Here is a 21309-nt window from a genome sequence, read left to right as displayed (position 1 = left end):
ATTATCAAATATTTTGAGTACAGAGACAAAATATAGGGGCTGCACAAGTTCCAGGTTTTCGCGCGCCCGGTAAAAAGGCATCCGCGGCAGAGTGATGGGCTATTTGCCCAGCGAATGCCAGTGAACTTCTTGCGCCTGATAAAAGCTTATGGCCTGCTTTTACCAGCGTAAAAGTTTCAAAAACCATAAAAATAAAATGGTATCAAATACATGAAAAAACCTGTACAAAAAAGGTACGTTTATTTTTAACCCATTTAAAACATGTAAATTTATTTTGCAAAAAATTAAATCTTTGTTTTAAATATTTAATTAAATGCCATTTTAATTAAATTCAAATATGTAATTTTTAAAAAATTTGAAATGTAGATGTATTTTTGGGGGTACTCCCATTCATGCTTATGGGAATTCCATACATAAGAAATCCCCATAAGCATGAATGGGGATTCCCTTCTTTTATTGCTTGGGCTAGCCCACGTGATCCCAGGGGAGCTTGCAAATCGCATGCACCCCGAAGATACATGGGCTTCTACCCACAGGTAGCCGGAGCCAGGACCGTGAATCTCCGCACCTCCCGGACCACCAGGTATACGGGCATTTTATTTTAGGATCGGAGGCAATGTAATTACTCACGGCCAATTTAATTATTCTGTTCGCAGAGTTGTATATACTAATGTAATAATGTTACACTCTTCAGGACCACAGTAAATTGTTGGTGGTGATGGGATAACTGAGCAGGGATAGGGCATTAGGAGCTTCTTTACCTTGTCTAAGGTTGCAGGTTGGATTTTTGTTATTATTACTGTAGTGACCGCGTCAACTGGAGGGTATATTGCCATTTACCCTTTCTCTCTTTCTATAAAATTGTGATGTGCATGTACATACCCAATCCTGTAATCCCAGTGGGGAGCCACACTCAAAGGGAGCACAGGTAATTGATGGGGATACAACACTATAGCCACAATTTGCTGACCTACAGTCCCTTCAAAAAGCATGCTCGCCTCTAGCCAAATTCCAGAACACCTGTTGCACAATTAATTAGTTTACCCTGTGGTGTTTATGAAGAAACTTTGACCTGAAAAATCTATGACCCGTAGTCCACTCCTCCCTATTTTCAACACCTTCCCATCAAAAAAGCCGGGTACTATCCAGAGAATGGGTGTTAGGAATTCCAATTGATGTGTTGGGCGAGGGTGGAGAGACTTTATTTTTGGAATTTTAAAGCAGCCCTTTACAAAGGGGGTTGAGGTACAGCAATTATTTTCCAAGAGGGAGAACCCAGCAGCCCCGCGACGGGGCACTCTTCAGCTGGACCTTCCGGCCTCATCTGGGACCCTAGATAAGAACATAAGAATTAGGAACAGGAGTAGGCCATCTAGCCCCTCGAGCCTGCTCCGCCATTTAAGAAGATCATGGCTGATCTGGGCCTGGACTCAGCTCCACTTACCCGCCCGCTCCCCGTAATCCTTAATTCCCTTATTGGTTAAAAATCTATCTATCTGTGACTTGAATACATTCAATGAGCTAGCCTCAACTGCTTCCTTGGGCAGAGAATTCCACAGATTCACAACCCTCTGAGAAGAAATTCCTTCTCAACTCGGTTTTAAATTGGCTCCCCCGTATTTTGAGGCTGTGCCCCCTAGTTCTAGTCTCCCCGACCAGTGTAAACAACCTCTCTGCCTCTATCTTGTCTATCCCTTTCATTATTTTAAATGTTTCTATAAGATCACCCCTCATCCTTCTGAACTCCAATGAGTAAAGACCCAGTCTACTCAATCTATCATCATAAGGTAACCCCCTCATCTCCGGAATCAGCCTCGTGAATCGTCTCTGTACCCCCTCCAAAGCTAGTATATCCTTCCTTAAGTAAGGTGACCAAAACTGCACGCAGTACTCCAGGTGCGGCCTCACCAATACCCTATACAGTTGCAGAAGGACCTCCCTGCTTTTGTACTCCATCCCTCTCGCAATGAAGGCCAATATTGCATTCGCCTTCCTGATTACCTGCTGCACCTGCAAACTAACTTTTTGGGATTCATGCACAAGTACCCCCAGGTCCCTCTGCACCGGAGCATGTTGTAATTTCTCCCCATTCAAATAATATTCCCTTTTACTGTTTTTTTTCCCCAAGCTGGATGACCTCACACTTTCCGACATTGTATTCCATCTGCCAAACCTTAGCCCATTCGCTTAACCTATCCAAAACTCTTTGCAGTCCTCTACACAACCCGCTTTCCCACTAATCTTTGTGTCACTGCAAATTTTGTTACACTACACTCTGTCCCCTCTTCCAGGTCATCTATGTATATTGTAAACAGTTGTGGTCCCAGCACCGATCCCTGTGGCACACCACTAACCACCGATTTCCAACCCGAAAAGGACCCATTTATCCCGACTCTCTGCTTTCTGTTCGCCAGCCAATTCTCTATCCATGCTAATACATTTCCTCTGACTCCGCGTACCTTTATCTTCTGCAGTAACCTTTTGTGTGGCACCTTATCGAATGCCTTTTGAAAATCTAAATACACCACATCCATCGGTACACCTCTATCCACCATGCTCGTTATATCCTCAAAGAATTCCAGTAAATTAGTTAAACATGATTTCCCCTTCATGAATCCATGCTGCATCTGCTTGATTACACTATTCCTATCTAGATGTCCCGCTATTTCTTCCTTAATGATAGTTTCAAGCATTTTCACCACTACAGATGTTAAACTAACTGGCCTATAGTTACCTGCCTTTTGTCTGCCCCTTTTTTTAAACAGAGGGGTTACATTAGCTGCTTTCCAATCTGCTGGTACCTCCCCAGAGTCCAGAGAATTTTGGTAGATTATAACGAATGCATCCGCTTTAACTTCCGTCATCTCTTTTAATACCCTGGGATGCATTTCATCAGGACCAGGGGACTTGTCTACCTTGAGTCCCATTAGCTTGTCCAGCACTACCCCCCTAGTGATAGTGATTGTCTCAAGGTCCTCCCTTCCCACATTCCTGTGACCAGCAATTTTTGGCATGGTTTTTGTGTCTTCCACTGTGAAGACCGAAGCAAAATAATTGTTTAAGGTCTCAGCCATTTCCACATTTCTCATTATTAAATCCCTCTTCTCATCTTCTAAGGGACCAACATTTACTTTAGTCACTCTTTTCCATTTTATTTATCTGTAAAAGCTTTTACTATCCGTTTTTATGTTTTGCGCAAGTTTACCTTCGTAATCTATTTTTCCTTTCTTTATTGCTTTCTTAGTCATTCTTTGCTGTCGTTTAAAATTTTCCCACTCTTCTATTTTCCCGCTAACCTTGGCCACCTTATATGCATTGGTTTTTAAATTTGATACTCTCCTTTATTTCCTTGGTTATCCACGGCTGGTTATCCCTTCTCTTACCACCCTTCTTTTTCACTGGAATATATTTTTGTTGAGCACTATGAAAGAGCTCCTTAAAAGTCCTCCACTGTTCCTCTATTGTGCCACCGTTTAGTCTGTGTTTCCAGTCTACTTGAGCCAACTCTGCCCTCATCCCACTGTAGTCCCCTTTGTTTGAGACACTACTTCCTCACCCCCAATCTGTATTACAAATTCAACCATACTGTGATCACTCATTCCGAGAGGATCTTTTACTAGGAGATCGTTTATTATTCCTATCTCATTACACAGGACCAGATCTAAGATAGCTTGCTCCCTTGTAGGTTCTGTAACATACTGTTCTAAGAAACAATCCCGTATGCATTCTATGAATTCCTCCTCCAGGCTATCCCGTATGATTTGACTTGACCAATCGATATGTAGGTTAAAATCCCCCATGATTACTACCGTTCCTTTTTCACGTGCCTCTATTATTCCCTTGATTATTGCCCGCCCCACCATGAAGTTATTATTTGGGGGCCTATAAACTACGCCCACCAGTGACTGTTTCCCCTTACTATTTCTAATCTCCACCCACAATGATTCAACATTTTGTTCAGTAGAGCCAATATCGTCTCTCAGAACTGCCCTGATATCATTCTTTATTAACAGAGCTACCCCATCTCCTTTCCCTTCTTGTCTATCTTTCCGAATCGTCAGATACCCCTGTATGTTTAATTCCCAGTCTTGGCCACCCTGCAACCACGTTTCTGTAATGGCCACCAAATCATACCCATTTGTAATTATTTGTGCCGTCAACTCATTTACTTTATTTCGAATGCTGCGTGCGTTTAGGTAGAGTGTTTTAATACTAGTTTTTAAACCATGATTTTTAGTTTTGACCCCTCCTGCAGCCCCCTTATATTCATACATATTGTCCCTTCCTATCACCTTGTGGTTTACACTTACCCCAGTGCTACTCTGCTCTGTTGCCTCCTGCCTTTTGCATTCTTTCTTGGGGTCCTGTTCATCTGTGCTCTCACCCACTCTAACTAGCTCAGAGCCCTCTCCTGGATTCCGAATACTCCTCGCATTGAGGCACCGAGCTTTCAGGCATGCCTTTTTATTGCACTTTGACCCTTTAGAATTTTGCTGCACATTGGCCCTTTTTGTTTTTTGCCTTGGGTTTCTCTGCCCTCCACTTTTACTCATCTCCTTTCTGTCTTTTGCTTCTGTCTCCATTTTGCTTCTGTCTCCATTTTGTTTCCCTCTGTCTCCCTGCATTGGTTCCCATCCCCCTGCTATATTAGTTTAACTCCTCCCCAACAGCACGAGCAAACACTCCCCCTGGGACATTGGTTCCGGTCCTGCCCAGGTGCAGACCGTCCAGTTTGTACTGGAGGCCGGCTTGAATGGCGCTGTCTGGACGTGCTTGATCCCATTGCCCAACATAAACTCCTGGAATTCATGGCTGGTAAAACACGGGCCATTATCGCTGACCAGGATGTCTGGCAAGCCGTGGGTCACGAAAACCGTACGCAGACCCTCCACAGTGATGGATGTCGTGCACAAGTTCAATATGATGCACTCGATCCACTTCGAGTATGCATCGACAACGATCAGGAGCATTTTTCCCATGAACGGGCCCGCAAAGTCCACGTGAATATATGACCATGGCCTGGTGGGCCAGGGCCACGGGCTGAGTGGGGCCTCCCTGGGGGCATTGCCCAGCTGGGCACACGTCGTGCATCTGCGAACCCAGTGTTCCAGGTCTGAGTCAATCCCTGGCCACCACATGTGTGACCGAGCAATGGCCTTCATTAACATAATGCCAGTGTGCACGCTGTGTTCCCTGATGAACGCTTCCCTCCCTTTCTGGGGCATGGCTACCCGGCTGCCCCACAACAGGCAGTTGGCTTGGACAGAGAGTTCATCCAGCCATCTCTGAAACGGCCTGACTTCCTCGGGGCATGCCATGTGTGCATGCGCCCAGTCCCCAGTCAGGGCACATTTCTTTATCATGGATAGGAGGGGGTCCCTGTTGGTCCAGAGTTTGATCTGGCGGGCTGTGATGGGGGAGCCTGCAGTGTCAAAAGCCTCAATGACCATCTTGGTGCTCTGCTCCGACGCCCCCTCGGTGGTGGCCAGTGGGAGCCTGTTGAGCACGTCAGCGCAATTTTCGGTGCCTGGCCAGTGCCGTATGGTGTAGTCATACGCAGCCAGCATGAGGGCCCATCGCTGTATGCGAGCTGACGCATTAGCGTTGACAGCCTTGCTGTTGGACAACAAGGATGTTAACGGCTTATGGTCCGTCTCTAGCTCGAAACGTCTACCGAAAAGGTACTGGTGCATCTTTTTCACACCGTACACACACACGAGTGCCTCCTTCTCGACCATGCCGTATCCACGCTCTGCCTGGGAGAGCGACCTGGAGGCGTAAGCCACCTGTTGGAGTCGGCCGTCATCGTTACCCTGCAGCAAAACACACCCAACCCCGTAGGATGACGCATCGCATGTTAAAACCAGTTTTTTACTGGGGTTATACAAAGTCAACAGTTTGTTGGAACATAGCAGGTTCCTCGCCTTATTGAAAGCCCTTTCTTGACCATTCACAACCTTTACGGAGGAGCATGTGTAACGGCTCCAACAATGTGCTTAAGTTCGACAGGAAGTTCCCAAAATAGTTCAAGAGTCCCAGGAATGATCGCAACTCCGACGTGTTGCCGGGCCTGGGCGCCCGGCGAATCGCCTCAGTTTTTGATTCAGTGGGCCGGATCCCATCTGCGGCAACCCTCCGGCCCAGGAACTCGACCTCTGGGGCCAAAAACACGCACTTGGCCTTTTTCAGCCGCTGGCCTACCCGTTTCAATTGGCGTAGCACCTCCTCCAGGTTGCGGAGGTATTCCTCAGTGTCTCGACCCATTATAAGGATGTCATCTTGGAACACGATCATTCCAGTGATGGACTTGAGCAAGCTTTCCATGCTTTGCTGAAAGATAGCCGCTGCCGAACGAATGCCAAACGGGCACCTATTGTAAACAAATAATCCTTTGTGTGTCGTGATGGTGGTCAGAAACTTGGATTCTTCAGCCAGTTCCTGAGTCATGTAGGCCGAAGTGAGGTCCTGCTTCGTGAACAACTCACCACCTGCCAGCGTGGCAAAAAGGTCCTCCGCTCTCGGGAGCGGGTATTGGTTTTGCAGCGACACTCGGTTGATGGTGGCTTTGCACAAATCCTGACCGAGCCACCTGCTTTGAGGACGGGAACATCTGGCGACGAGAAACGGGAATCACCGAACCACGAGGATGGCCACCGGCAGCACAGAGGAACGCTACTGTGTGGGTGAGGACTGGGACGACTTTGTGGAAAGAGCTTTGTCACAAAGGACTGGCTGGAAGAGGCAGCGGCTGACAAACGGAGGGCGCATCTACTGACCAGCTATGGTCCACAGACGTATGCGCTAATGAAAGACCTGCTCGCACCCCAAAAGCTAGCGGACAAGTCCTTCGAAGAGCTCAGCCAGCTGATCAGTGAGCATCTCAAGCCGGCAAGTAGCGTACACATGGCCCGGCACCGGTTCTACTCTCACCGGCGTCGGGAGGGTCAAAACATCTCGGACTTCGTGGCGGAACTGCGGCGTTTGGCCAGTCTCTGTAAGTTCTCCGATGCCTGCAGAGGGGAGATGTTAAGGGACTTTTTCATCGAGGGCATTAATCATGCTGGCATTTTCAGGAAGCTCATAAAGACTAAGGATTTGACTTTAGAAGGGGCGGCGTTGATAGCTCAGACCTTTATGGAAGGGGAAGAGGAGACCAAGCTAATCTACGCACACAGCCCTGGTTTTAAAGTTGCGTTGAACCAGGGAATCAATATTATAAAAATGACACAGAACCCCACAGGTAGGCAAGGGCAATTCGATACCGTCCAGGCAGGCAGGCAAGGGCAATTCGACACCACCCAGGTAGCAACAACCTCCTGACAACAGGGACAATGGAAAGGGGATCAGCAATTCACGCAATCACGAGGAACAATACATCCTGTGATGGGACAATTAACATCCCCCATCAGAGTGCTTAGAAACAGCCAAAAGCGCCATCAGAGAGGAATGCTTGGGAATAGTCCTTTTGTTAACAGCAATCTCAGCTCATGCTGGAGATGTGGGAGCAGACACAGTGCAAAAATCTGCAGGTTCCAACTTTACACCTGTAGGATTTGTAATGTCAAGGGACACCTGGCCAGGATGTGCAAAAAGGCCATAGCGAGGCTAGTCTGCGAGACAGAGGAACTAGATGAGGGGTCTGAATTGCAGGATGAGGCCTGGGGAACAACCATGGATACTGAAGTTCAGAGAGTTCATGTGGCTGACGTCCACAGCTTATACACCAAAACGCCACCCATGATGATGAAAGTCTTACTGAATGGCATCCCGGTGCACATGGAGCTGGATACCGGAGCTAGCCAGTCCCTCATGAGCGCCCAACAATTTGAGAGACTATGGCCACACAGAGCTAGCAGGCCCATATTGGAACACATTGAGATGCAGCTCCGTATGTACACCAAAGAGATCATCCCAGTGCTGGGGAGTGCAAACTTGGTGGTAACGCATAATGGATCACAGAACTGGCTGCCACTCTGGATTGTTCTGGGAAATGGCCCCGCACTCTTGGGGAGGAGTTGGCTAGCTGAGATGAATTGGAAATGGGGGGATGTGCACGCCATTTCACCCGTGGAGCGAAGTTCATGCTCGCAGGTATTGCAAAAATTCGAGTCACTCTTTCAACCCGGTGTCAGAACGTTCAAGGGCACCAACGTAGTGATACACATCACTCCAGACGCCAGACCAGTGCACCACAAAGCCAGAGCGGTGCTGTGCGTGATGCGTGAAAAAATTGAAAGTGAACTGGACAGGCTGCTCAGAGAGGGCATAATTTCACCCGTTGAATTCAGCGACTGGGCAATTCCCATTGATCCCATCCTCGTCGCCAGATGTTGTGTCTCTGCACCTTGTTACAAACTCACACGAGGCATGGACATATCAGACACGGTCACTCTGTGACCTTCACTTTATTCACAGGACTAAAGAGTGCTGATCCTGGGTGGAACCTCCCCTTTTATACCTGGAAGCCCAGGTGAGGAGCTCACTCCCTGTGGTCAGGATGTGCATTACAAGGGTACAGGAACAGTATGCATGAGTTACAGTTACATACTTATAGTCATTGCAAGATGGTGAAATACATGACAAGTAGTTTAGATTCGTCGACCAGTTCCTGGGTCATATAGGCTGAAGTGAGGCCCAACTTGGTGAACAGCTTGCCACCTGCCAGCGTGGCGAAGAGGTCCTCTGCTCTCGGGAGCGGGTATTGATCTTGCAGGGGCACCCGATTGATGGTGGCCTTGTAGTCGCCACAGATCCAGACAGAGCCATCCGCTTTTAGGACAGGAATGATGGGGCTCCCCAGTCGCTGAATTCAACAGCCGGTCCAATTCGCTCTCAATCTTTTCCCGCATCACATACGGCACCGCTCTAGCTTTGTGGTGCACTGGCCTGGCATCCGGGGTGATGTGTATCACTACTTTAGTGCCTTTGAAAGTCACGACGCCAGGCTGGAATAGTGAATCGAATTGTTGTAGGACTTGTGAGCACGAACTTCTCTCCACAGATGACATTGCGTGAACATCCCCCCATTTCTAGTTCATCTCGGCTAACCAGCTCCTCCCCAATAGTGTGGGACCATTGCCCGGGACAATCCATTGCGGCAGCCGATTCACTAACCCATTGTGTGTGACAGCCAACATTGCACTGCCTAGCACCGGAATGATTTCTTTAGTGTAAGTCCGTAACTGTGTCTCAATACATGCTAATTTGGGTCTACTGGCTTTAAGTGGCCATAGCTTCTCAAATTGCTGAACGCCCATGAGTGGCTGGTTGGCCCCAGTGTCCAGCTCCATGCATACTGGGATACCATCTCTTTAAACCCTCATCATCATTGGTGGCGTTTTGGTGTATGAATTGTGAATATTCGCCACATGGACCCGCTGAACCTCGCCGTCCATCGATTTGCCCCAAAAATCATTCTGCCTCAAAGAACCCTCTTCTGGTCCATCCGCCTCATATATTAGTCTGGTTGCAGACTTCCTGCACATTCGAGCTAAGTGGCCACTGAGATTGCAGTTCCTGTAGACAACTGTTGAAATCTGCAAGATCTAGCTGAGTGTTTTTCCCCACACCTCCAGCATGAGTTAAAGTTTCCATTGTTGGGAACAAAGGGACTATGGCCAGGCATTCCGCGCTGACTGCCCCTTTGACTGCTCTTAAGTACCCTATTGGTGGGTGTCAATGGCCCCATCCCGGGCCGCATTGTCCACTGTGATGGCGTGAATGTCCGTTCAGCCTGCCATTGTCTCTGTTGAAGTCCTACTCTGGGGTCTATTGCTGCCTGGGGAGTGTCGGACTGCCCCTGCCTGCCTGCAGGACTCTGAGTCGCATTGATGATGTTGACTCCCTGATCGATCGCCACGTTAGAGGCAGAATTGCACGCATATATGATTTTTGTCTCTTCCTCCCCCGCCATGAAAGTTTGAGCTATCAACGCTGCCGCTTCCAAGGTCAAATCCTTGGTCTCAATTAATTTGTGGAAAATTCCCGCATGACCGATGCCCTCGATAAAGAAGTCCCTTAGCATCTCCCCCCTGCAGGCATCTCTGAATTTACAGAGGCTGGCCAAACGCCGGAGGTCCGCTACGAAGTCCGGTATGCTCTGTCCTTCACGACGTCGGTGGGTGTAGAATCTGTGTCGGGCCATATGTATGCTACTTGCCGGTTTGAGGTGCTCCCCGATCAATTTGCTAAGTTCTTCAAAGGCTTTGTCCGCCGGCTTTTCGGGTGCTAATAAGTCCTTCATAAGCGCATAAGTCTTTGGTCCGCAGCTGGTCAAAAGATGAGCCCTTCGCTTGTCGACCGCTGCATCCCCCAGCCATCCTTTCGTAACGAAGCTTTGCTGAAGCATTTCGACAAAATCGTCCCAGTCTTCCCCAACACCGTACCGTTCCTCTGCTACCGGTGGCCATTCTCGTGGGTCGTGAATTCCCGTTTCTCGACGCCAATGTAAAGTCCTTACTCTACAGTATGAAACCACACGAGGCACATTCTGGGGACAAGGTCACTCAGTGACCTTAACTCTTCATTCACAGGACTCCAAAGACAATGACCCTGCGTGGGACCTCCCTTTTTATACCTGTGTGATCAGGTAAGGAGTGTCTCCCACAAGTTCATCCCTTGTGGTCAAGGTGTGCATCTAGGTTGAGTATATACAGTAATACAGTGTGCTGCATTGTGGTTACATACATGACATCATCCTTCTAAACTCCAGTGAATACAGGCCCAGTCGATCCAGTCTCTCTTCATATGTCAGTCCTGCCATCCCGGGAATCAGTCTGGTGAACCTTCGCTGTACTCCCTCAATAGCAAGAACGTCCTTCCTCAGATTAGGAGACCAAAACTGAACACAATATTCCAGGCGAGGCCTCACTAAGGCCCTGTACAACTGCAGTAAGACCTCCCTGCTCCTATACTCAAATCCCCTAGCTATGAAGGCCAACATACCATTTGCCTTCTTCACCACCTGCTGTACCTGCATGCCAACTTTCAATGACTGATGTCCCATGACACCCAAGTCTCGTTGCACCTCCCCTTTTCCTAATCTGCCGCCATTCAGATAATATTCTGCCTTTGTGTTTTTGCCACAAAAGTGGATAACATCACAGTTATCCACATTATATTGCATCTGCCACATATTTGCCCACTCACCTAACCTGTCCAAGTCACCCTGCAGCCTCTTAGTGTCCTCCTCACAGCTCACACCACCACCCAGCTTAGTGTCATCTGCAAACTTGGAGATATTACACTCAATTCCCTCATCCAAATCATTAATGTATATTGTAAATAGCTGGGGTCCCAGCACTGAGCCCTGCAGAACCCCACTAGTCACTGCCTGCCATTCTGAAAAGGACCCGCTTATCCCGACTCTATGCTTCCTGTCTGCTAACCAGTTCTCTATCCACATCAGTACACTATCCCTAATACAATGTGCTTTAATTTTGCACACCAATCTCTTGTCTGGGACCTTGTCAAAAGGCTTTTGAAAGTCCAAATACACCACATCCACTGGTTCTTCCTTGTCCACTCTACCAGTTACACCTGATAGAGAATTGGCTGGCGAACAGAAAGCAGAGAGTCGGGATAAATGGGTCCTTTTCGGGTTCGAAATCGGTGGTTAGTGGTGTGCCACAGGGATCGGTGCTGGGACCACAACTGTTTATAATATACATAGATGACCTGGAAGAGGGGACAGAGTGTAGTGTAACAAAATTTGCAGATGACACAAAGATTAGTGGGAAAGCGGGTTGTGTGGAGGACTCAGAGAGGCTGCAAAGAGTTTTGGATAGGTTAAGCGAATGGGCTAAGGTTTGGCAGATGGAATACAATGTCGGAAAGTGTGAGGTCATCCACCTTGGGAAAAAACACAGTAAAAGGGAATATTATTTGCTGAGGTGCAGAGGGACCTGGGGGTCCTTGTGCATGAATCCCAAAAAGTTAGTTTGCAGGTGCAGCAGGTAATCAGGAAGGCGAATGGAATGTTGGCCTTCATTGCGAGAGGGATGGAGTACAAAAGCAGGGAGGTCCTGCTGCAACTGTACAGGGTATTGGTGAGGCCGCACCTGGAGTACTGTGTGCAGTTTTGGTCACCTTACTTAAGGAAGGATATACTGCCTTTGGAGGAGGTACAGAGATGATTCACTAGGCTGCTTCCGGAGATGAGAGGGTTACCTTATGATGATAGATTGAGTAGACTGGGTCTTTACTCGTTGGAGTTCAGAAGGATGAGGGGTGATCTTATAGAAACATTTAAAATAATGAAAGGGATAGACAAGATAGAGGCGGAGAGGTTGTTTCCACTGGTCGGGGAGACTAGAGCTAGGGGGCACAGCCTCAAAATACGGGGGAGCCAATTTAAAACCCAGTTGAGAAGGAATTTCTTCTCCCAGAGGGTTGTGAATCTGTGGAATTCTCTGCCCAAGGAAGCAGTTGAGGCTAGCTCATTGAATGTATTCAAATCACAGATAGATAGATTTTTAACCAATAAGGTAATTAAGGGTTACGGGGAGTGGGTGGGTAAGTGGAGCTGAGTCCACGGCCAGATCAGCCATGATCTTATTGACTGGCGGGGCAGGCTCGAGGGGCTAGATGGCCTACTCCTGTTCCTAATTCTTATGTTATGTTCCTCATAAAATTCTAGAAGATTTGTCAAGCAGGATTTACCTTTCATAAATCCATGCTGACTTGGACTGATCCCGTCACTGCTTTCCAAATGTGCTCCTATTTCATCTTTAATGATTGATTCCAACATTTTCCCCACTACCGATGTCAGGCTAACCGGTCTATAATTACCCGTTTTCTCTCTCCCTCCTTTCTTAAACAGTGGTGTTACATTATCTACCCTCCAGTCCATAGGAACCGATCCAGAGTCGATAGACTGTTGGAAAATGATCACCAATGCATCCACTATTTATAGGGCTACTTCCTTAAGTACTCTGGGATGCAGACCATCAGGCCCCGGGGATTTATCGGCCTTCAATCCCTTCAATTTCTCTAACACAGTTTCCCGCCTAATAAGGATTTCCTTCAGTTCCTTCTTCTCACCAGACCCTCAGTCCCCTCGTATTTCCGGAAGGTTACTTTTGTCTTCCTTCGTGAAGACAGAACCAAAGTATTTGTTTAACTGGTCCGCCATTTCTTTGTTCCCCATTATAAATTCAACTGAAACTGACTGCAAGGGACCTACATTTGTTTTCACTAATCATTTTCTCTTCACATATCTATAGAAGCTTTTGCAGTCAGTTTTTATGTTTCCAGCAAGCTTCCTCTCATACTCTATTCTCCTCCTCCTAATCAAACCCTTTGTCCTCCTCTGCTGTATTATAAATTTCTCCCAGTCCTCAGGTTTGCTGTTTTTTCTGGCCAATTTATATGCCTGTTCCTTGGATTTTACACTATCCTTAATTTCCCTTGTTATGCACAGTTGAGCCACCTTCCCCATTTTATTTTTACTCCAGACAGGGATGTACAATTCCTGAAGTTCATCCATGTGAACTTTAAATGTTTGCCATTGCCTATCCACCGTCAACCCTTCAAGTATCCCTCGCCAGTCTATTCTAGCCAATTCTCGTCACATACCATCGAAGTTACCTTTCCTTAAGTTCAGGACCCTAGTCTCTGAATTAATTGTGTCACTCTCCATCTTTATAAAGAATTCTACCATATCATGGTCACTGTTCTCTAAGGGTCCTGCACAACAAGATTGCTCATTAGCCCTTTCTCATTACACATCACCCAGTCTAGGATGGCCAGCCCTCTCGTTGGTTCCCTGACATATTGGTCTAGAAAACCATCCCTAATACACTCCAGGAAATCCTCCTCCACCATATTGCTACCAGTTTGGTTAGCCCAATTTATATGTAGATTAAAGTCGTCCATGATAACTACTGTACCTTTATTGCACACATCCCTAATTTCTTGTTTGATGCTGTCCCCAACCTCACTACTACTGTTTGGTGGTCTGTACACAACTTCCACTAGCGTTTTCTGCCCTTTGGTATTTCGTAGTTCCACCCATACTGATTCCGCATCATCCAAGCTAATGTCCCTCCTTACTATTGCATTAAATTCCTCTTTAACCAGCAATGCCACCCCACCTCCTTTTCCTTTCTGTCTAGCCTGCCTGAATGTTGAATACCTCTGGATATTGAGTTCCCAGCCTTGGTCACCCTGGAGTCATTTTCCTTTTCTTTTCCTTTCTGTCTGTGCTCCCGAATTGTCAAATACCCTGAATATTTAGTTCCCAGTCTGGGTCACCTTGCAACCATGTCTCTGTAATGGCTATTAGATCATACCCATTTGTGTCGTCAACTCATCTATTTTGTTACGAATGCTATGTGGATTCAGCTGAAGAGCTTTTAAATTTGTTGTTTTACCATTTTTTCCTGCTTTGACCCCACTTTCTGATTCACCTTTATGTTTATACTTTCTGGTCTTCCTGGCACACTCTCTGGTTTTCATTTCCCCCAAAGGTACCCTGCTCTATTGCTTTCTCCTTATTCTTTGACTTTTAAAATTTTCGCTCACCTGAACCCTCCCCCCTCGCCCCCACTAATTAGTTTAAAGGAATCTTTACAGCCCTCGTTATTTAATTCACCAGGACCCTAGTCCCAGCACGGTCTAAGTGGAGCCCGTCGGAACGGAACAACTACCTCCCAGTGCTGGTGCCAGTATCCCACGAACCAAAACTAATTTCTCCCACACCAGTCTTTGAGCCACATGTTTAACTCTCTGATCTTATTTACCCGAAGCAAATCTGCTCATGGCTCAAGTAGTAATCCAGAGATTATTACTTTTGTGGTTCTGCTTTTTAATTTGGCCCCTAGCTGCGCATAATCCCTCAGCAGAACCTCTTTCTTTGTCCTAACTATGTTGTTGGTACCCATGTGGGCCAAATTTCCCCCTCCCATTCCAAGTTCCTCTCCAGCCCTGAGGAGATGTCCTTAACCCTGGCACCGGGCACACAACACAGCCTTCGGGACTCACGCTCTCGGCTGCAGAGAACCTTATCTATCCCTCTAATGATACTGTCCCCTACCACTGCAAAGTTTCTTTTTTTTTTACTCCCCCCCCCCCCCACTTGAATGGCTCCCTGTACCACAGTGCTGTGGTCAGTTTGCTCATCCTCCCTGCAGTCCCTGCTCTCGTCCACACAGGGAGGAAGAGCCTCAAACCTCTTGGACAAGGGCTGAGGCTCCTCCATCGTTTCATCCTGAGTCCCCATACCTTCCTCACTCATAGTCATACCCCTGACCATGGATCGAATTTGAATTAATTACTCTAATTGGTGTGGCTAGTTCCTGGATCGCGGCGTCCAGGTAACTCTCCTCCTTCCTGATGTGTCGTAGTGTCTGCAACTTGGATTCCAGCTCATCAATGCGGAGCCTAAGTTCCTCTAGCTGCAGACACTTGCTGCAGATGTGGTCATGATGGACCTCAATGGGGGTCAACCAGCTCCCACAAACAACGGCAGAAACACACTGACTGTCCTGCCATCTCTAATGTATTTAATTAATCAGATTTTGTTTTTAGTTATTAATTCCGGCCCCAGGAGCAGGGAAATAAGGTGGCCAAGGTAGTTTGGGCACCCCATGCATGGCCATTAAGTGCCAGAAAAAACTTCATGATACTAGCAGATCAGACAAGGTAAGAAAAGCCAGCCATACCTTCTAACAATGCACACTGCTAAGCATATCCACCACTTACAATGGCCTCTACCTTATATTTTGTTAAAGTTGTAGAACTGCTTACCATCAATGCCTATGGTGTAGGTTAGCACCCTTTACAATCCCAGCCTTCATTTTTGAGTGGTTCTTCACTCACATCCATACATGCTTTCACCCCTTAAAAAGCCTTGCATGATAAATAACTGCCTGTTACATAGAAACATAGAAACATAGAAAATAGGTGCAGGAGTAGGCCATTTGGCCCTTCTAGCCTGCACCACCATTCAATGAGTTCATGGCTGAACATGCAACTTCAGTACCCCATTCCTGCTTTCTCACCATACCCCTTGATTCCCCTAGTAGTAAGGACTTCATCTAACTCCTTTTTGAATATATTTAGTGAATTGGCCTCAACAACTTTCTGTGGTAGAGAATTCCACAGGTTCACCACTCTCTGGGTGAAGAAATTCCTCCTCATCTCGGTCCTAAATGGCTTCCCCTTTATCCTTAGACTGTGTCCCCTGGTTCTGGACTTCCCCAACATTGGGAATATTCTTCCTGCATCTAACCTGTCTAACCCCGTTAGAATTTTAAACGTTTCTATGAGGTCCCCTCTCATTCTTCTGAACTCCAGTGAATACAAGCCCAGTTGATCCAGTCTTTCTTGATAGGTCAGTCCCGCCATCCCGGGAATCAGTCTGGTGAACCTTCGCTGCACTCCCTCAATAGCAAGAATGTCCTTCCTCAGGTTAGGAGACCAAAACTGTACACAATACTCCAGGTGTGGCCTCACCAATGCCCTGTACAATTGTAGGAACACCTCCCTGCCCTTGTACTCAAATCCCCTCGCTATGAAGGCCAACATGCCATTTGCTTTCTTAACCGCCTGCTGTACCTGCATGCCAACCTTCAATGACTGATGTACCATGACACCCAGGTCTCGTTGCACCTCCCCTTTTCCTAATCTGTCACCATTCAGATAATAGTCTGTCTCTCTGTTTTTACCACCAAAGTGGATAACCTCACATTTATCCACATTATACTTCATCTGCCATGCATTTGCCCACTCACCTAACCTATCCAAGTCACTCTGCAGCCTCATAGCATCCTCCTCGCAGCTCACACTGCCACCCAACTTAGTGTCATCCGCAAATTTGGAGATACTACATTTAATCCCCTCGTCTAAATCATTAATGTACAGTGTAAACAGCTGGGGCCCCAGCACAGAACCTTGCGGTACCCCACTAGTCACTGCCTGCCATTCTGAAAAGTCCCCATTTACTCCTACTCTTTGCTTCCTGTCTGACAACCAGTTCTCAATCCATGTCAGCACACTACCCCAATCCCATGTGCTTTAACTTTGCACATTAATCTCTTGTGTGGGACCTTGTCGAAAGCCTTCTGAAAGTCCAAATATACCACATCAACTGATTCTCCCTTGTCCACTCTACTGGAAACATCCTCAAAAAATTCCAGAAGATTTGTCAAGCATGATTTCCCTTTCACAAATCCATGCTGACTTGGACCTATCATATTACCTCTTTCCAAATGCACTGCTATGACATCCTTAATAATTGATTCCATCATTTTACCCACTACCGATGTCAGGCTGACCGGTCTGTAATTCCCTGTTTTCTCTCTCCCTCCTTTTTTAAAAAGTGGGGTTACATTGGCTACCCTCCACTCCATAGGAACTGATCCAGAGTCAATGGAATGTTGGAAAATGACTGTCAATGCATCCACTATTTCCAAGGCCACCTCCTTAAGTACTCTGGGATGCAGTCCATCAGGCCCTGGGGATTTATCGGCCTTCAATCCCATCAATTTCCCCAACACAATTTCCCGACTAATAAGGATTTCCCTCAGTTCCTCCTCATTACTAGACCCTCCGACCCCTTTTATATCCGGAAGGTTGTTTGTGTCCTCCTCAGTGAATACCGAACCAAAGTACTTGTTCAATTGGTCCACCATTTCTTTGTTCCCCGTTATGACTTCCCCTGATTCTGACTGCAGGGGACCTACGTTTGTCTTTACTAATCTTTTTCTCTTTACATATCTATAGAAACTTTTGCAATCCGTCTTAATGTTCCCTGCAAGCTTCTTCTCATACTCCATTTTCCCTGCCCTAATCAAACCCTTTGTCCTCCTCTGCTGAGTTCTAAATTTCTCCCAGTCCCCGGGTTCTCTGCTATTTCTGGCCAATTTGTATGCCACTTCCTTGGCTTTAATGCTATCCCTGATTTCCCTTGATAGCCACGGTTGAGCCACCTTCCCTTTTTTATTTTCACGACAGACAGGAATGTACAATTGTTGTAGTTCATCCATGCGGTCTCTAAATGTCTACCATTGCCCATCCACAGTCAACCCCTTCAGTATCATTCGCCAATCTATCCTAGCCAATTCACGCCTCATACCTTCAAAGTTACCCTTCTTTAAGTTCTGGACCATGGTCTCTGAATTAACTGTTTCATTCTCCATCCTAATGCAGAATTCCACCATATTATGGTCACTCTTCCCCAAGGGGCCTCGCACAACGAGATTGCTAATTAATTCTCTCTCATTACACAACACCCAGTCTAAGATGGCCTCCCCCCTAGTTGGTTCCTCGACATATTGGTCTAAAAAACCATCCCTTATGCAGTCCAGGAAATCCTCCTCTACCGTATTGCTTCCAGTTTGGTTAACCCAATCTATGTGCATATTAAAGTCACCCATTATAACTGCTGCACCTTTATTGCACGCACCCCTAATTTCATGTTTGATGCCCTCCCCAACATCACTACTACTGTTTGGAGGTCTGTGCACAACTCCCACTAACGTTTTTTGTCCTTTGGTATTCTGCAGCTCTACCCATATAGATTCCACATCATCCAAGCTAATGTCCTTCCGAACTATTGCCTTAATTTGCTCCTTAACCAGCAATGCTAACCCACCTCCTTTTCCTTTTATTCTATCTTTCCTGAATGTTGAATACCCCTGGATGTTGAGTTCCCAGCCCTGATCATCCTGGAGCCATGTCTCCGTAATCCCAATCACATCATATTTGTTAACATCTATTTGCACAGTTAATTCATCCACTTTGTTGCGGATACTCCTTGCATTAAGACACAAAGCCTTCAGGCTTGTTCTTTTAACACCCTTTGTCCTTTTAGAATTTTGCTGTACAGTGGCCCTTTTTGTTCTTTGCCTTGGGTTTCTCTGCCCTCCACTTTTCCTCATCTCCTTTCTGTCTTTTGCTTTTGCCTCCTTTTTGTTTCCCTCTGTCTCCCTGCATTGGTTCCCATCCCCCTGCCATATCAGTTTAAATCCTCCCCAACAGCACTAGCAAACACTCCCCCTAGGACATTGGTTCCGGTCCTGCCCAGGTGCAGACCGTCCGGTTTGTACTGGTCCCACCTCCCCCAGAACCGGTTCCAATGCCCCAGGAATTTGAATCCCTCCCTGTTGCACCACTGCTCAAGCCACGTATTCATCTGCACTATCCTGCGATTCCTACTCTGACTATCACGTGGCACTGGTAGCAATCCCGAGATTACTACTTTTGAGGTCCTACTTTTTAATTTAGCTCCTAGCTCCTTAAATTCGTTTCGTAGGACCTCATCCCTTTTTTTTACCTATGTCGTTGGTACCAATGTGCACCACGACAACTGGCTGTTCTCCCTCCCTTTTTAGAATGTCCTGCACCCGCTCCGATGAACTTGTCATCATACCCATTATGAGATGCACACTGAGAACTGCATGTCATTGCAACAAAAGATCATTTTCTTTCTTTTTAAAGGACAAAGTAGCCCATAACATTCAGAAGAAAGCTTTAACAGGGTTGCAAATATTCAAATTTCTGCAATCTGCCCCTAAAAAAAGGCTTCTGGAAAACCTACATACGTAGCTGTTGGGTTCTTTGCATTTGCTTCCCTTTTCCATAGCACTTAAGAATGTAAGAAATGGCAGCAGGAGTAAGCCATATGGCCCCTCGAGCCTGCAGCAGGAGTAAGCCATATGGCCCCTCGAGCCTGCACTGCCAATTAATACAATCATGTTGATCCGATCATGGACTCAGGTCCATTTCCCTGCCCGCTCCCCATAACCCCTTATTCCCTTATTGGTTAAGAAACTGTCAATCTTTGTCTTAAATTTATTCAATGACCCAGCTACCACAGATGTCTGAGACAGCGAATTCCACAGATTTACAACCCTCTGAGAGAAGAAATTCCTCCTCATCTCAGTTTTAAATGGGCGGCCACTTATTCTAAGATTATGCCCCCTAGTTCAAGTCTCTCCTATCAGTGGAAACATCCTCTCTGCATCCACCTTGTAAAGCCCCCTCATAACCTTATATGTTTCGATAAGATCACCTCTCATTCTTCTGAATTCCAAAGAGTAGAGGCCCAACCGACTCAACCTTTCCTCATAAGTCAACCCCCTCATCTCCGGCATCAACCTGGTGAACCTTCTCTGAACTGCCTCCAAAGCAAGTATATTCTTTCTTAAATATGGAAACCAAAACTGTACGCAGTATTCTAAGTGTGGCCTCACCAATACCCTGTATAACTGTAGCAAGACTTCCCTGCTTCTATACTCCATCCCCTTTCCAGTAAAGGCCAAGATTCCATTGGCGTTCCTGATCACTTGCTGTACCTGCATACTAACCTTTTATGCTCCATGCACCAGCACCTCCAGGTCCTGCTATCCTCCATTTAAATAATAACTTGCTCCTCGATTTTTTTTCTGCCAAAGTGCACAACCTCACAGTTTCCAACATTATACTCCATTTGCCAATTTTTTTTCCTACTCACCTAGCCTGTCTATGTCCTTTTACAGGTTTGTTGTGTCCTCCTCACACATTGCTTTTCCTCCCGTCTTTGTATCATCACCAAACTTGGCTACGTTACACTCGATCCCTTTATCCAAGTCGTTAATGTAGATTGTAAATAGTTGGGGTCCCTCCGGCACCCCACGAGTTACTGATTTCCAACCCAAGAATGAACCATTTATCCCGACTGTCTGTTTTCTGTTAGTTAGCCAATCCTCTATCCATGCTAATATATTACCCCCAACTCCGTGAACTTTTGTCTTGTGCAGTAACCTTTTATGTGGCACCTTGTCAAATGCCTTCTGGAAGTCCAAATACACCACATCCACTGGTTCCCCTTTATCCACCTTGTTCGTTACATCCTCAAAGAATTCCAGCACATTTGTCAAACATGACTGCCCCTTCATAAATCCATGCTGACTCTGCCTGACTGAATTATGCTTTTCCAAATGTCCTGCTACTGCTTCTTTAATAATGGACTCCCAACATTTTCCCAAACACAGATGTTAGGCTAACTGGTCTATAGTTTCCTGCTTTTTGTCTGCCTCCTTTTTTAAATAGGGACATTACATTTGCAGTTTTCCAATCTGCTGGGACCTCCCTAGAATCCAGGGAATTTTAGTAAATTACAACCAATGCATCCACTATCCCTGCCGCTACTTCTCTTAAGACCCTAGGATGCAAGTCTTCAGGTCCCGGGGATTTATCCGCCTTTAGTCCCATTATCTTACTGAGTACCACCTCCTTAGTGATTGTGATTGTGTTAAGTTCCTCCCCCCCATAGCCCCTTGACTATCCACTGTTTGGATATTTTTAGTGTCCTCTACCGTAAAGACT

The 21309-nt window shown here is 46.5% G+C and overlaps 1 protein-coding gene across 4 annotated transcripts in view; it reads left to right on the top strand.

The window, feature by feature from the left end:
* The window catches only part of ak9 (adenylate kinase 9), a 702269-nt gene that overhangs the window by 640243 nt on the left and 40717 nt on the right, over nt 1–21309 (top strand). The gene's annotated exons all lie outside the window — the stretch shown is intronic.

Source organism: Pristiophorus japonicus, chromosome 7 (assembly GCF_044704955.1).
Source record: "Pristiophorus japonicus isolate sPriJap1 chromosome 7, sPriJap1.hap1, whole genome shotgun sequence".
NCBI lineage: Eukaryota > Metazoa > Chordata > Chondrichthyes > Pristiophoridae > Pristiophorus > Pristiophorus japonicus.
The sequence above is the reverse complement of the archived record's forward strand: the minus strand, read 5'-3'. Positions and strand labels throughout refer to the sequence as shown.